The following is a 14,851-nucleotide window of genomic DNA, read 5'->3' on the forward strand; positions in this document are numbered from 1 at the left end:
TTGGTACCCAATGCAATACCAGTAAGTAACAGTCAAAAAAAGTTAAATCTGAATGATGAGAAAAAGATCAAAGATAAATTTTTGGCAAAAGTAAACATATCTGCCCAGTATTTTTTAATGTAAATTTTAAAAGTTATGACTACATTTATAGGTAAATATACTTACTTCTTTAGATTTATTTATTTTTGAGAGAGAGAGAGAGAGAGAGAGAGAGAGTGAGCGCAAGCAGGAAAGGGACTGAGAGAGCGAGAGCGAGAGAATCCCAAGCAGGGTCCACACTGTCAGCATAGAGCCTGATGCAGGGCTCAAACCCATGAACCGTGAGATCATGGGTAAGTATATTTATACATATGAATTTATGTACTCTATTGATCAATTGATAGGTAGGACGATGCTATAAAAACCACAGATGAATATAGCAAGTTTTACAAAAGGCTAGATGGCTACTGGACAGCTAGATAACCACTTATTTGGCTATCAGAACAAAAGAGAATGGAGTATCAGTTCTCTCATTTATGCTATTTATCTTCATGTACAACACACGAATATAATACAACAGACACTAGTCTAAAAGTCATCACACTAGTAAGGTAAAGAGAAATAAAGTTATTGACAAGATCCCAAGTAAACATAAAAGTTTTAAAAATCTAAGGAGTCAAAAAAAAAAAAAATAAAGAGCAAGAGACTAGATGGCGAGAACCAAGGTATTAACGATACCACTGAAATACACTTGAAAGCCTTAGAAATTCCTAAGAGCTGGGGCGCCTGGGTGGCTCAGCTGGTTAAGTGTCCAACTTCAGCTCAGGTCATGATCTCGCCATTCCCGACTTCAAGCCCCGCTTAGGGCTCTGTGCTGACAGCTCAGAGCCTGGAGCCTGTTTCAGATTCTGTCTCTGTCTCTGTCTCTGTCTCTCTCTCTCTCTCTCTGCTCCTCCCCTGCCTGTGCTCTGTCCTCTCTCTCAAAAATAAATATTTAAAAAATTAAAAAAATAAAATAAAAAAATTCTTAAGAGTAAAATCTCATCTTATTCATAGTGAACTTTGCTCCCTCTGGTGGCCACAAGAGGTTTTACTAGAGTAGGCATGGAGGTAGAGAGCAAATACAACTGCAGGAACTGTCCAGATTAACCTCCAACTGTATGTCAAATAAATGTTCAACCTATGAAGACCATTTTTTTAAAAGAACGAATTTATAGTTTAGTCTTATAAAGGTATCCATGCATAATTACACAGTCACAAGTGGATAGATACTTCTGGAAAATATAACTGAAAGAGTATATGATGTGCGGGGCAATATAAAGTTTCATTTGATAGTCTTCTACATATTTGCATATGCCTATATTACTTTCAGTAAAACATTACTTTTTGGACAATATAGAAAAACACCCGAACTTTCTCACAAATTTACAATTAATGAGTCTATTCCTCTTATTCAGAGTAAAAGCCATAATCCTTAGGGTAGACTATTTATTCCCTGTGCTCCACTCTACCTCTTCCTACTTCTCTGCCCACCTCCCCATCGCCATATATACCATTCAGTCCTTGCAGTTTCAAAAGCACACTAGGCATGATTCTGTCTAAGGTATTTGCACTGGCTGTCCCATCTATACAGAATGCTCTTCCCCAGACAGCTATATGGCTCACTCTTTCACCCCTTCAAATCTATGCTCAATGTCACCTTTTCAGTGAGCCTTCCTTGACCATCATATTTAAAATTGTAATCCCACCTCCTGTACATCCTCTCCCACTTTCTTTTCATAGCATTAATCACCTTCAAATACACTATAATATTTACTTATTTTATTACTTATACTTTATAAGCTCCTTAAGAGGAGGAGAGGTTCTCCTTTGTTCATTGTTATATGCCCGGCACCTAGAGCCATAATTTGCACACAATAAATATACAATTAATGAGAATTAATGGATAATATCAGTAATACCTTAACAAATATCCAAAATAGGACCAAAGGCCTCATTTCATATTTAGTTCAACATGAAACAATAATCTCTTACAGATTAGGATAAAAATTTAACTATATATGCAAAATGCATGATATTAATCTTTTGATAAATGAGATTTACAGAGAGAGCATTGTGTGTGGGGTGTGTATGTGTTTATTTTTGCCTAATACAGGACAAACAGATAACAAATAAGCTCAAATTCAAGCATTTTGCTATAGTGCTCAAAAGCCATCATATGGGACTAAAAAACAAAACAGTATTTATCACACTATGCACCTTGGAACAAGAATCTTTTCAAAGGAGCTATAAAAATATCAAATATTAGCTAGAAATTATGGAAAAACATTTAATTCTTTAATTTGGAAAATATACTCTTCTAGAACTATTAATCTTTTTTATCCAGAGTGAGAAATGTATTAAAATTGTTATAGGACTTACAATTTGGTGTTCCTACTTTATGTCAATGATACCTGTTGAGAAGCAAGGTGGCCACTTCAGAACAGGATTACTGCATGGTTTAGAGCATTCACGTTAAAAAGAATCCTGATCTCCCAAGTGACTAAAGTCAATTAGGTGGCAGTAAGAAAAAGTGACCAGGATACAATAATTCTCCAAATTCACCAAGGTTTTTACAAAATGGTATTGAATATTCGTTAAAACATCAAATTATACACTTAAGATTTATACGTTTCACTGTATATAAATTTTACCTTAATAAACAAAAACGCCCTGTTAAAAAATAGTGAACTTCAGTTAATAAGCTTGTTTTTCACAGTACTATAGGTTAACAATTCTGAAACTACTTTCTGTGTAGACGAAGTTTGAACAAATAAGTAAATATAATGAGAATACTGGGAGCCAAGATTGTGTTGGAGAAAGGAGTTACAAATACGGGAAGAGGGAAGACTAAAATGTACCCAATGTAGTGTTGGGTTGGAATTAGAGGTATGAAAATAAATTTGTGGTTTTTAATATATAAGCACATAAATATATAAGTATAAATATAGGAGATATGAGAGAGGGTTAGGCAGGTGTGTGTGCATACATACATACATATGTCTGTATCTATAGTCTGGGTTAGGTACTATACAAATACATACATGAGTATTGTGTATATATTGAGTAGAGGCTAAGTATATACGATGTGTATGTGAATACTGTTTTATCTTTTCAAAGAACCAACTCCTGGTTTCATGTATCTGTTTGTTTGGTTTTTTAAGTTCTTACATCATTTACTTCTGCTCTCATCTTTATTATTCCCTTCCTTCTCTGGTTTGGGGTTTTGTTTGTTGTTCTTTTTCCAGCTCCTTTAGGTGTAAGGTTAGGTTATTTGAGATTCTTCTTGCTTCTTGAGGTAGGCCTGTATTGCTATAAACTTCCCTCTTAGATCTGCTTTGGAGCATCCCACCCAAAGGTTTTGGACTGTTGTGTTTTGATTTTCATTTGTTTCCAATTTTTTTTTTTATTTCTCCTTTGATTTCTTGGTTGACCTATCCATTGTTCAGTGGCATGTTATTTAACCTCCACGCATTTGTGGTGTTTCTAGTTTTTTTTCTTTTGGTTGATTTCTAATTTCAGCATTGTGGTCAGAAAAGATGCATGGAATGACCTCAATCTTTCTGCGTTTTTTGAGACTTATTAGGTGGCCTAATAGGTGATCTATTCTGGAGAAGGTTCCATATGCACCTGAAAAGAAAGTGTGTTCTGTTTCAAGATGGAATGCTCTGCATATATCTGTTAAATCCATCTGGCCCAGGGTGTCATTCAATGCCACTTTTTCCTTGTTCATTTTCTGTTTGAATAATCTGTCCATTGATGTAAGTGAGATGTTAAAGTCCCATACGATTATTATATTACTATTGACTAGTTCCTTTATGTTTGTTATTAACTGTTTTATGTATTAGGGTGCTTCCATGTTGGGTTCATACATATTTATAATTGTTATATCTTCTTGTTAGATTGTCTCCTTTATTATTATATAGAGTTCTTCTTAGTCTTTTTTTTACAGACTTTGTTTTAAAAGTTTATTTTGTGCAATATAAGTATTGCTATTCTGGCTTTCTTTTGATATCCATTTGCATGATAAATGTTTCTCCATCCCCTCACTTTCAATCTGCAGGTATTTGAAATAAGTCTCTTGTAGGCAGCATATAGATGGTTTTTTTTTTTTAATCCACTCTGTCACCCTGTGTCCTGATTATAGCATTTCATCCTTTTACATTCAAAATAATTATCAAGATATATGTACTTATTGCCATTTTGTTACTTGTTTTGTGGTTGTTTCTGAAGTTTTTCTCTGATCCTTTCTTCTCTTTCATGGTTTCCTGGTTTTCTTTAGTGATAGATCTTTTGTTTTTATCATTTGCATATATATTAGTGGTTTTTGATTTGTGGTTACCATTAGGTTTGTATATAATATCATCTGCACAGAGCAGTCTATATATTAAGTTGATAGTCATTTAAGTCTGAACCCATTCTTTACTCTTCCTCACATTTTAGGTATATGATGTCACACTTTACACCTTTTTGTTATTTCCTTGATTGCTTTTATACAGAAATATTTATGTTTACTGCTTTTGTGTTTCTTACTTCCATACTGTCACTCTTGGTCTCTCCTTTCCACTCAAAGTCACCTTTAATATTTCTGGTTTAGTGACTAAAAAAAGTTAGACTGTTAGACTAATGTGGTTTCCCTTGTATGTGTCTGTCTTGTCTCATTACTTAAATTTTTTTTTTAATCACTACATTTTGTCATTTTAGTTATAATGTGTCTTGGTGTGAATCTGCTTTTGTTGATTTTGTTGGAGTTTCTGTGTGGCTCCTGGATCTGGAGATCTGTTTCTTTCCTCAAATTAGGGAAGTTTTTGGCTATTATTTCTTCAAATAAATTTTCTACCCCCTTTTCTCTCTTCTTCTTCTGGAGTCCCTGTAACATGAATGTTATGTTTGAGGGAGTCACTGAGCTCCCAAAGTCTATTCTCATTCTCCCTAATTTTCTTTTCTCTCTTTTGTTTAGCTTGATTACTTTCCATTGCTCTGTCTTTGGGGTCATTAATTCATTCTTCTGCTTCTTCCAGCCTGCTCTTCATTCCATCAAGTGTATTTTTTTATTTCATTTATTCAAACCTTTATCTCTGCTATGTTATTCCTCATCTCTGTTAAGGGTCTCATTCATGTCTTCCACTCTTTTCTCAAGTCCAGTGAGTATCTTTATAATCATTATTTATTTTTTTTAATGAGAGAGAAAGAGAGTGAATAAGTTGGGGAGAGGAGCAGAGAGCAAGAGAAAGAATCTTCAGCAGGCTCCACACTCAGCACAGAGCCCTATATAGAGCTTGATCCCACAACCATGGGATCATGACTTGAGCCAAAATTAAGAGTCACATTCAGCCAACAGCCACCCTGCCCCGCCGTGATCATTATTTTAAATTGCCTATCAGGCATGTTACTTCTATCTGTTTCACTGAGATCTTCAGCAGTGGCCTTGTCCTGTTCTTTCATCTGGGACAAATTCCTCTGTTGTCTCATTTTGCCAAAGTTTCTGTGCCTCTCTCTCTGTGTTAGAAAAGCCAGCTACTTCTTGTGTTCTTGAGGGTAATGGCCTTATGAAGAAGACGTCCTATAGTGTCCTGCAGTGTAGTGTCCCCTGTTTCCCAGGACCTGGTGTTTCAGGGAGTGCCTCTAATGTGTGCTGTGTGTGCTCTGCTGTTGTGTCCTGGCTGCTTTTTCCTTCAGGACAGTTGTCTGCAGAGACTCTCTTTGCCTGTTGTGGGCAGTGTTTTGTCCCTGGCCTGAATGTGGTTAAGTTTTAAGTAGGTGTGCTCTGATCTGCTTGTGAAATGTGACCTGTCACCACTGCCTCCAGAACTGAGGTCCTGCAAAACTCCCAGAAGGGAGATGTGGTATGGACAACAGTCTGGGCTGGTCTTTTGGGGAAGGGTCCTGCCATCCTGGGACTGAGACAAGCCTGACTGGGAAGGGTGGTTCCAACGAAACATGGGGTGAAGGGCTTGGTGTAAGCAAGTTAAGTAGCAAGTGTTGGTGATGGGCTGGTTCCCACAGGCTCTGTTCTTATGCTGTGGGGCAGGTGAGGGCAATGGCATCTGCCAGTTCCTTTGTTCCTGGAGGGATTTCTCCATGAATTCTGCCTCTCTGGCATACACTCTGAGATGAGCTAATAACTTTCCCACTGTGCCAGAGGCGCTCTTCAGATCATTGCTTCCACACTATACATCCACAGGCTGTTTGTCCTGCTTTCTCTCCAAAAGCAGCCCCAATCCCTACAGGCTCTCCCAAGCCAAGCCCACCGACATTGAAAAGTCAAGGCTTTAAGCCCTGCTGGTTGCAAGAGTTCATGAAATCCAGCCCCTCTTAAAACCCTTCCAACCCAACTGCTATGGAGATTCGTTTTCCCCATGTGCTCCCCTGTGTGCTAGTCTGTTTCTCACTCTTCTCCGCAACCAAGGCTCCCTTCCCACTGCAGTGGCCACAACCCATTTCGCTTCCAAACCACGTCTCTGTACTTCCTACATTCTTGGATATGGCCTCTTTTCTGCCTTTAGTTATGAAGTTTGTTCTGCCAGTCTTCGGGTCAATTTCTTAGGTATTTAGAATGACTTCATAGTTATCTAGCTGCATCAGTGGGAGAAGGTGAGCCTAGGGTTCTCCTACTCCCCTGCCATCTTACCAAACTCTGCCAATATGTTTTACATCTTAAATTTACATGATATTCTATGCCAATTATACCTCAAAAATCAGGGTGGGGGGACAATTAAGATGAGGTCTGAGGTGGACCCCAAATTCAATGACTGGTGTCTGTGTGAGAAAAAGGAAAGGGAAATTTGGATACAGACATGCAGGGAAGAAGGCCATGTGAAGACACAGACAGAGACTGGAGTTATGCTGACACAAGTTAAGGAATGCCTACGGCCACTGGAAGCTGGCAGAAGCAAGGAAGAATTCTTCCCTACAGCCTTCAAAGATAGCATGGCTCTGCTAACACTTGATTTTGGACCTCTAGCCTCCAGAACTGTGGCAGAATAAATGTCTGTTGTTTTCAACTACAAAGTACCAGTGTTTGGTACTTTGCTATGGCAATTCTAGGAAACTAATATAGCCTATAACATCATGTGCCAAAAAGTAAGAAACTGCTCAAAGAATGATGGACACATATCAAAAGGACACAGGAACCATCTTGAAGGAGCTCCCAGTAGCCAAATAACTAAGGATGAGTAATGGATTATAACTCACTGAATAAAACAGAAATCCCTAAGTATATACAGTACTGATATAAATACATGAAATGCTGGGAGAGGCAATCAGCACATTCTCTGTCAGTAGGCCAGGCTCTGACCACTCTCTACCTAGGCCATTTCTCAGGGTTGTGTGTGCAGCAAGCAACCCTCAAGGATGAGGTAATGTCTTCCCAACTCCTGACAAAGAGCAGGCTTGCTTCCACCTACTATAAAAGTGGTGAATCCCAAAAGTTCAGTGCTCCTTTGCTATAGCACAACCGACTGCATATGTAGGAATCCATCTAGGCTCACCTGCATCATCCCTGTGGGACTTGGGGGATGTGAGAAACCAATGCAAATCAAATGAATCTCATGCAGTTTGCCATGCCATGAATAATAAAGTCCTTTGGCTCAGACCCAGGAGTCTTGTACCTCTGCCAGCATCTAAGAAACAGTAACAGGCTAACTTATTAGTTTGCAAGTAGGGTACAATCCTAGATCTTTCATAGTTCTTGAAAATGAATAAGTAAACAAATAGAGAAAAAGGGAAAGCCCACTTTTACAGCGGAATGCCAAATAATAAATGTAGAAGAAATGATGGAGTTGAAAAATCATTAATGGATGTTAAAACTAGTGGATGAAATCTGATTAGGAAAAGGACACATAGTCTCAAAGTATCTCCTCACAAATTACTAATTACAAAGAGAAAAATAGGAACGTTACAGTAGAGAAATCAGGCAGACACCATGTTAAGCAAGTGATCAAAGTTAACATAACCACTATTGGGACAAATAAACATCAAGTATCTCCTGGTATGATGCATTGAGGACACAATTCTGTGGTATTCCTCCTAAAAATGTATAATCTGAATCTAATTATGAGGAAACAGCAGACAAAGCCAAACTGGGGACATTCTACAAAACAGCTGGCCTATATTCTTCAAACCTATCACAATGAAGAAAGAAAAAGAAAAGCTAAGTAACTGTTGCAGACTAAAAGAGACTAAAGAGACAACTAAATGCAGTGCATGATTGGATGCATGGACTGGATGATGGATCAGAATGTTTTAAAATAACTTTGAAGGAGGGGCACCTGGGTGGCTCAGTCGGTTGAGCATCCAGCTGTTGATCTGGGCTCAGGTCATAATCCCACAGGCATGGGATCAAGCCCTGCATCAGCCTCTGCACTGAGTGTGGAGCTTGCTTGGGATTCTCTCTTTCCCTCTCCCTGTGCCCTTCTCCCCACTTGCATGTCTGTGCATGTTCTCTCTCTCTCTCTCTCTCTCTCTCTCTCTCTCGCTCTAAAAATAAATAAAAACAATAAAATAACGATAAAGCAGATTTTTAAAATAAATGATAAATTTGAATATGGAGTATGGATTCAACAGTGATATTGAATTTAATGTTAAAATTCTTGATTTTGAGAAAAGAGAACTACTGCATCCTGTTGACCAGAATGAAAATTGGTACAGCCAAGACAGGAAACAGCATTGAGATTTCTCAAAAAATCAGAAATAGAACCCTCATACAATCTAGTAATTCCACTCTACATCTAGAAGAAATGAAATGAGAATCTTGAAGAGATATTGGCACTCCCATGTTTGCTGCAGCATAATTCACAACAGCCAAGATACAGAAACAACCCAAGTGTCTACCTATGGATGAATAGATACAGAAGATGGATAAAGAGCCTGGGTAGTTCAGTTGGTTAAGCACCTGACCCAATTTCAGTTCACGTCATGATCTCACAGTTTGTGAGTTCAAGCCCCACACTTTCAGTGCAGAGCCTGCTTTGGATCCTCTGTCCTCCTTTCTCGTGCACATGCTCATTCTCTCTTTCTCTCTCTCCCCAAAATAAACAACAATTTTTAAAAAGGCAAAAAAAAAAGATGTGTTATATGTCAACAATGGAATATTATTCAGCCATGAGAAAGAAGGAAATACTGCCATTTGTGACAATATAGACGAACCTGGAAGATATTATGCCAAGTGAAATAAATCAAAGACAAATATTGTATGATCTCACTTATATGCAGAATCTGAGGAAATTAAAAAGTCAAACTCAAAGAAGCAGCGAGTAGAGTAGGTGGTTACTAATGGGCTGGTAGGGAATGGGAGATGGGGAGATGTTAGTCAAAGGGTATAAAGTTGCAGCTGTATAGGATGAATACATCTAAAGACCTAATATACAGGCATGATAGGGGTGCCTGACTGGCTCAGCGAGTAGAGCATGCAACTCTTGATCTTGGGGTCATTAGTTCAAGCCCCACATTGGATATGGAGCTTTAAAAAAAATAAATAAAATAAATAACATAAAGGCATGATGACTTCAATAATTGAACAATACCGTACTGAATACTAGAAATATGCTAAGAGAGTAAATATCAGGTACTCTCATTACAAAAAAAAAAAAAAAACTATATGGGAAAGGATATATTGATTAGTTTGGCTGTAGTAACCATTTCACTATATGTATATCAAATCATGGTATGTACCTTAAGTATATACAGTTAGTGCGTGTGTGGGTGTGTGTGGGTGTGTGTGGGTGTGTGTACAATGCCCCACAGGGACTCTGAGCCCAGGGATTTAAAAAAAAGGCAATTTCAAAAGAACTCATAACACCAAAAAAAGTCCCAATTTTTATAATTATGGTGTAGTTATAGAAGAGAAAGTCCTTGTTCTAAGAAATAATGAAGTATTTAGTGGTAAAGTCTAAAATGGTTCAGAAAAATTTTGAGTGTATACATGTAAATAGAATGCTAAAGCAAACATAAATAACTGGTGTATCTAAATAAAGACTGTCCAAAAGTTCTTTGTACTATTGCTGAAACTTTAAAAAAAATTTTATCGGGGCACCTGGGTGGCTCAGTCGGTTGAGCATCCAACTTCAGCTCAGGTCATGAGTTCATAGTTCATGGGTTTGAGCCCTGTATTGGGCTCTGTGCTGACATCTCAGAGCCTGGAGCCTGCTTCGGATTCTGTGTCTCCCTCTCTCTCTCTGCCTCTCCCCTGCTCATACTCTCTCTCACAAAAATAAATAAATATTTAAAAAATTGTTTTAATTATATCAAGTATACATTAGTTAATAATAACATACCATTATTAGTTAATATAGTGTTAATGTATTATATATTTGAAATCTGCTAAAGAGAATAAATACGAAGTGTTCTCAGCACACACACACAAATGGTAACTATGAGAGGTGATGAATACATTAATTAGTTTGTGATAATCATTTCACACTGTATACATATATCAAATATACCTTAAATATATATAATTTTTATTTGTCAAAAAAATAATAATTTATACCAAAATAAAAACTCACCTTTCTTCCCTGGCAAAAAACCAAATAAGGCAAAAGAATTGCCTTGATTAGACATTCAACAGCACATTCTTGAGATAAGATGAAACATAACAGAAAACATAGTCAAGGGTTTACATTTTTTAATGTTTATTTGTTTTGAGAGCAAGCAGGAGACGGTCAGAGAGGAGAGAGAATCCCAAGCAGGCTCCACGCCACCAGCAAAGAGCTCAACACAGAGCCTGAACTCATGAACCATGAGATCATGACCTGAGCTGATACCAAGAGTTGGACACTTAACTGACTGAAACACCCAGGCGCCCCTCAATGGTTTACATTTTAAAGCATTGCTCATTTCATACTTCATTTTATACTTCACTCCATGGAGCTTTGATTAAATCAGTAGCTGCTTTTATTTGAATTTTTCATGCATATACACGTCCATAAGTTTACATGCAATATATACATTTTATATATATACACAAATATATATGTGTGTAAATACATGTAAATATAAAATGTCAGCTACAGAACAGATAGCAGAGTGGTGAAGTGGGGGCTCTAGACTCCTACACATAAAAGTGCGTATCACAGCACCATCATTTTTTAGCTGGCTAATCTTGGATAAGATACTAAGTCACTGTGCCTGAATTTCCTCATTTTTATTTTATTCTATTTTTTAAAGTTTACTTATTTTGAGAGAGAGAGAAAGAGAGAGAAAGCACGTGTAAAGGGGAAAAAGAGAGGGAAACTGAGAATTCCAAGCAAGCTCAGTGCTGTCAGCACAGAGCCCCCACACAGGGCTTGATCTCACCAACTGCGAGATCATGACCTGAGCTGAAATCAATAGTCAGATGCTTAACCAATTGAGCCACCCAGCTGCCCTTTTTTTTTTTAAGTTTATTTATTTAAAAGAGAGAGAGGGAAAGCGAGAGCAGGAGAAGGGTAGAGAGGGAGAGGGACACTTACACTGAGCCACCCAGACATCCCTAAATTTCCTCATTTTTAAAATGAAGACGATAATAGTTTCTAATCTAATTTTTAAGATTCTCGTGAAGATTTCAAAGGATGATACATATAAAGAGCTTAGCACATTCAGCAATGAGAGGCATTGTTATTTGTTTGCAGAAACTAGTATCAAAAGAAAATGATTTCTTTAACCTAAAAGATAATGAATGAATACCAAATGTCTTGAGATTTCAGTTATGATCAACTTCATATCAGTCAAAAAGAAAGGGGAAAACAGCTGTGTCAAAGGGGACCAGCTCAGAGTGCTTAAATTAAAAACAAAAATGTAAACAAGGCACCTGGGTGGCTCAGTCGATTCAGCGTCCAGCTCTTGATTTCAGCTCTAGTCATGATCTCACAGTTCATGAGATCAAGCCCCACATCAGGTTCTGTGATGACAGCATGGCACCTACTTGGGACTCTCTCTCCCTCTCTCTCTCTGCCCCTCCCCCACCCATGTGCTCTCTCCTCCTCTCTCAAACATTAAAAAAATGTAAACAAAACATAAAATTCCTCTTTACAACTAGATTATGGATGTCAAAATATTTTTAGAACAATGTATTGAAGAATGATCTTTATTTGAAAGTACCTTTGATTCTGCTTGGTTTATTCAAGTTTATGTTCAATAGGTGAGATTTGGATTTTTTTTCTTAAATGTTTATTTTTGAGAGAGAGAGAGCAGGAGAGGGGGAGAGAGAGAGGAGGACAGAGGATCTGAAGCGGCTCTGTGCCAACAGCAAAAGAGCCCAACGTGGGGCTCAAACCCCTGAACCATGAGATCATGACCTGAGCCGAAGTCACATGCTTAATTGACTGAGCTACCCAGGTGACCTGAGATTCAGATATTTTTACTTTTTTATTTTTTATAATTTTTTTTTTAACGTTTATTTATTTTTGACACAGAGAGAGACAGAGCATGAACAGGGGAGGGTCAGAGAGAGAGGGAGACACAGAATCTAAAGCAGGCCCTGGGCTCTGAGCTGTCAGCACAGAGCCCAACGCTGGGCTTGAACTCACAGACTGTGAGATCATGACCCGAGCTGAAGTCAGACGCTCAACCGACTGAGCCACCCAGGCGCCCCTCTTTTTTTTTTTTTTTAATTTTTGAGATTCAGATATTTCTTTTTAATTTTTTTTTTAACGTTTATTTATTTTTGAGACAGAGAGAGACAGAGCATGAACGGGGGAGGGGCACAAAGAGAGGGAGACACAGAATCGTAAGCAGGCTCCAGGCTCTGAGCCATCAGCCCAGAGCCTGACGCGGGGCTCGAACTCACGGACAGCGAGATCGTGACCTGATCTGAAGTTGGACGCCCAACCGACTGAGCCACCCAGGCGCCCCTCAGATATTTTTAAAAAGCATCCTTACTGCCTGTTTAAATTTCCATAAGGAAGAATTATCTAACCACATGGACTCTGTAACCATTTGTAAGAGTGAGAGTTAACGCAAGTTTATTTAGTAGTAATTAAGGTACTGAAGGTAAGAAATCATAATTTTTGTCATTTACCAGAAGTTATAAACTCAAGGGCACCTAGGTGGTTGAGTTGGCTAAGCATCTCTCTTTTTTTTTTATGAAATTTATTGTCAAATTGGTTTCCATACAACACCCAGTGCTCATCGCACAGGTGCCTCCTCAATGCCCATCACCCACTTTCCCCTCACCTTACCCCCCCCATCAACCCTCAGTTTGTTTTCAGTATTTAAGAGTCTCTTTGGTTTCCCTCCTTCCCTCTCTGTAACTTTGTTTCCCCCTTCCCTTCTCCCTGGTCTTCTGTTGAGTTTCTCAGAATCCATGTATGAGTGAAAACATATGGTATCTGTCTTTCTCTGCCTGACTTATTTCACTTAGCATAACACTCTCCAGTTCCATCCACGTTGCTACAAATGGCCAGATTTCATTCTTTCTCATTGCCAAGTAGTATTCCAATGTATATAAGCGTCTGACTCTTGATTTGGGCTCAGGTCATGATCTCATGGTCATGAGACCAAGCCCCACGTCAGGTTCTGCACTGAACATGAAGCCTGCTTGGGATTCTCCCTCTTTCTCCCTCTGCCCATCCTCTGCTTGTGCTTTCTCTCTCTCTCACAATAAATAAACATTAAAAAAAAAAAAAAGAAGTTCTAAACTCAAATGTCTACATGGGCCAGCCATCAGAAACAGTCAAGTAAAATCAATAGGGAAGAACTAAGACCACAGTGACTGACAAGTACTCACCAAAATGCATTCAAACTCAAGGTTTTTTTTGCTTTTTATTTATGTATTTTTAAATGTTTACTTATTTTGAAAGAGAAAGCAAGCACAAGTGGGGGAGGGGCAGAGAAAGAAGGAGAGACAGGATCCCAAGCAAGCTCGGCACTGTTAGAGCAGAGCCCGATGTGGGGTTTAAACCCACAAACTGTGAGATCCTGACCTAAGCTGAAACCAAGAGTCGCATGCTTAACCAACTGAGCCACCCAGGCACACCCTCCTTGTTTTGCTTTTTAAACATTGTGCCATATGTGTTCAGGCTGAGTTCAGCTCAGAGGGGCACCTATTTTGACCACTGAATTTCAGATATGAAGTCCTTAGGACCTCTATGATATGTATTTGTATGCAAACTTGGTTTTATAAAAGATATTAACAAAATGGAATATTTCTGAAAATGAATATTCACGCACATCAAAAACATCAGGAAATGTTTCAATGACTTCAAAAAGCCAGTCGTACCATTAAAGATACCCTAAGCTGGTTATCTCTCCCTGTCTATAGTCATAATTAAGGTAGATTTTTTTATGTCATAAGATATAATCTTTAAGACATTTTAAGATTCCATGACTGGGGCGCCTGGGTGGCTCAGTCGGTTAAGTATCCGACTTCGGCTCAGGTCATGATCTCATGGTTTGTGAGTTCGAGCCCTGCATCAAACTGCATGGACAGCTCAGAGCCTGGAGCCTGCTTCAGATTCTGTGTCTTCCTCTCTCCCTGTCCCTCCCCCACTCACACTCTGTCTCTCAAAAATGAACACTAAAAAAAAAAAATTTAAGCAGGATTCCATAATTAATAGAGCAAACTTCCTTCAAACTGGTAAAACATGTGTACCAATGAAATCAATTATTACCAAAAAAATCTGAAAATCACTGTATTCATTCATTACTGAAATGTTTTGTCTAAGTATTATTAATAAAAAGTAATAATTTGCGTTTTTTTAAGTTTATTTATTTTGGAGAAAGAGTATGAGCAGAGGAAGGGCAGAGAAAAAGAGAGAGACAGAATCCCAAGCAGGCCCCACACTGTCAGTGCAGAGCCTGATGCAGGCTTGAACTCACGAACCATGAGATCATGACCAGAACTGAAATCAAGAGT

General features: G+C 38.3%; 1 protein-coding gene across 2 annotated transcripts in view; it reads right to left on the bottom strand.

Annotated features, from left to right (window-relative positions):
- The window catches only part of ACBD6 (acyl-CoA binding domain containing 6), a 205,166-nt gene that overhangs the window by 179,475 nt on the left and 10,840 nt on the right, over nt 1–14,851 (bottom strand). The window lies entirely within an intron of this gene.

This window comes from Lynx rufus, unplaced genomic scaffold (assembly GCF_022079265.1).
Source record: "Lynx rufus isolate CCGP_SWC_20201006 ecotype Redwood Valley unplaced genomic scaffold, mLynRuf1.p SCAF_15, whole genome shotgun sequence".
NCBI lineage: Eukaryota > Metazoa > Chordata > Mammalia > Carnivora > Felidae > Lynx > Lynx rufus.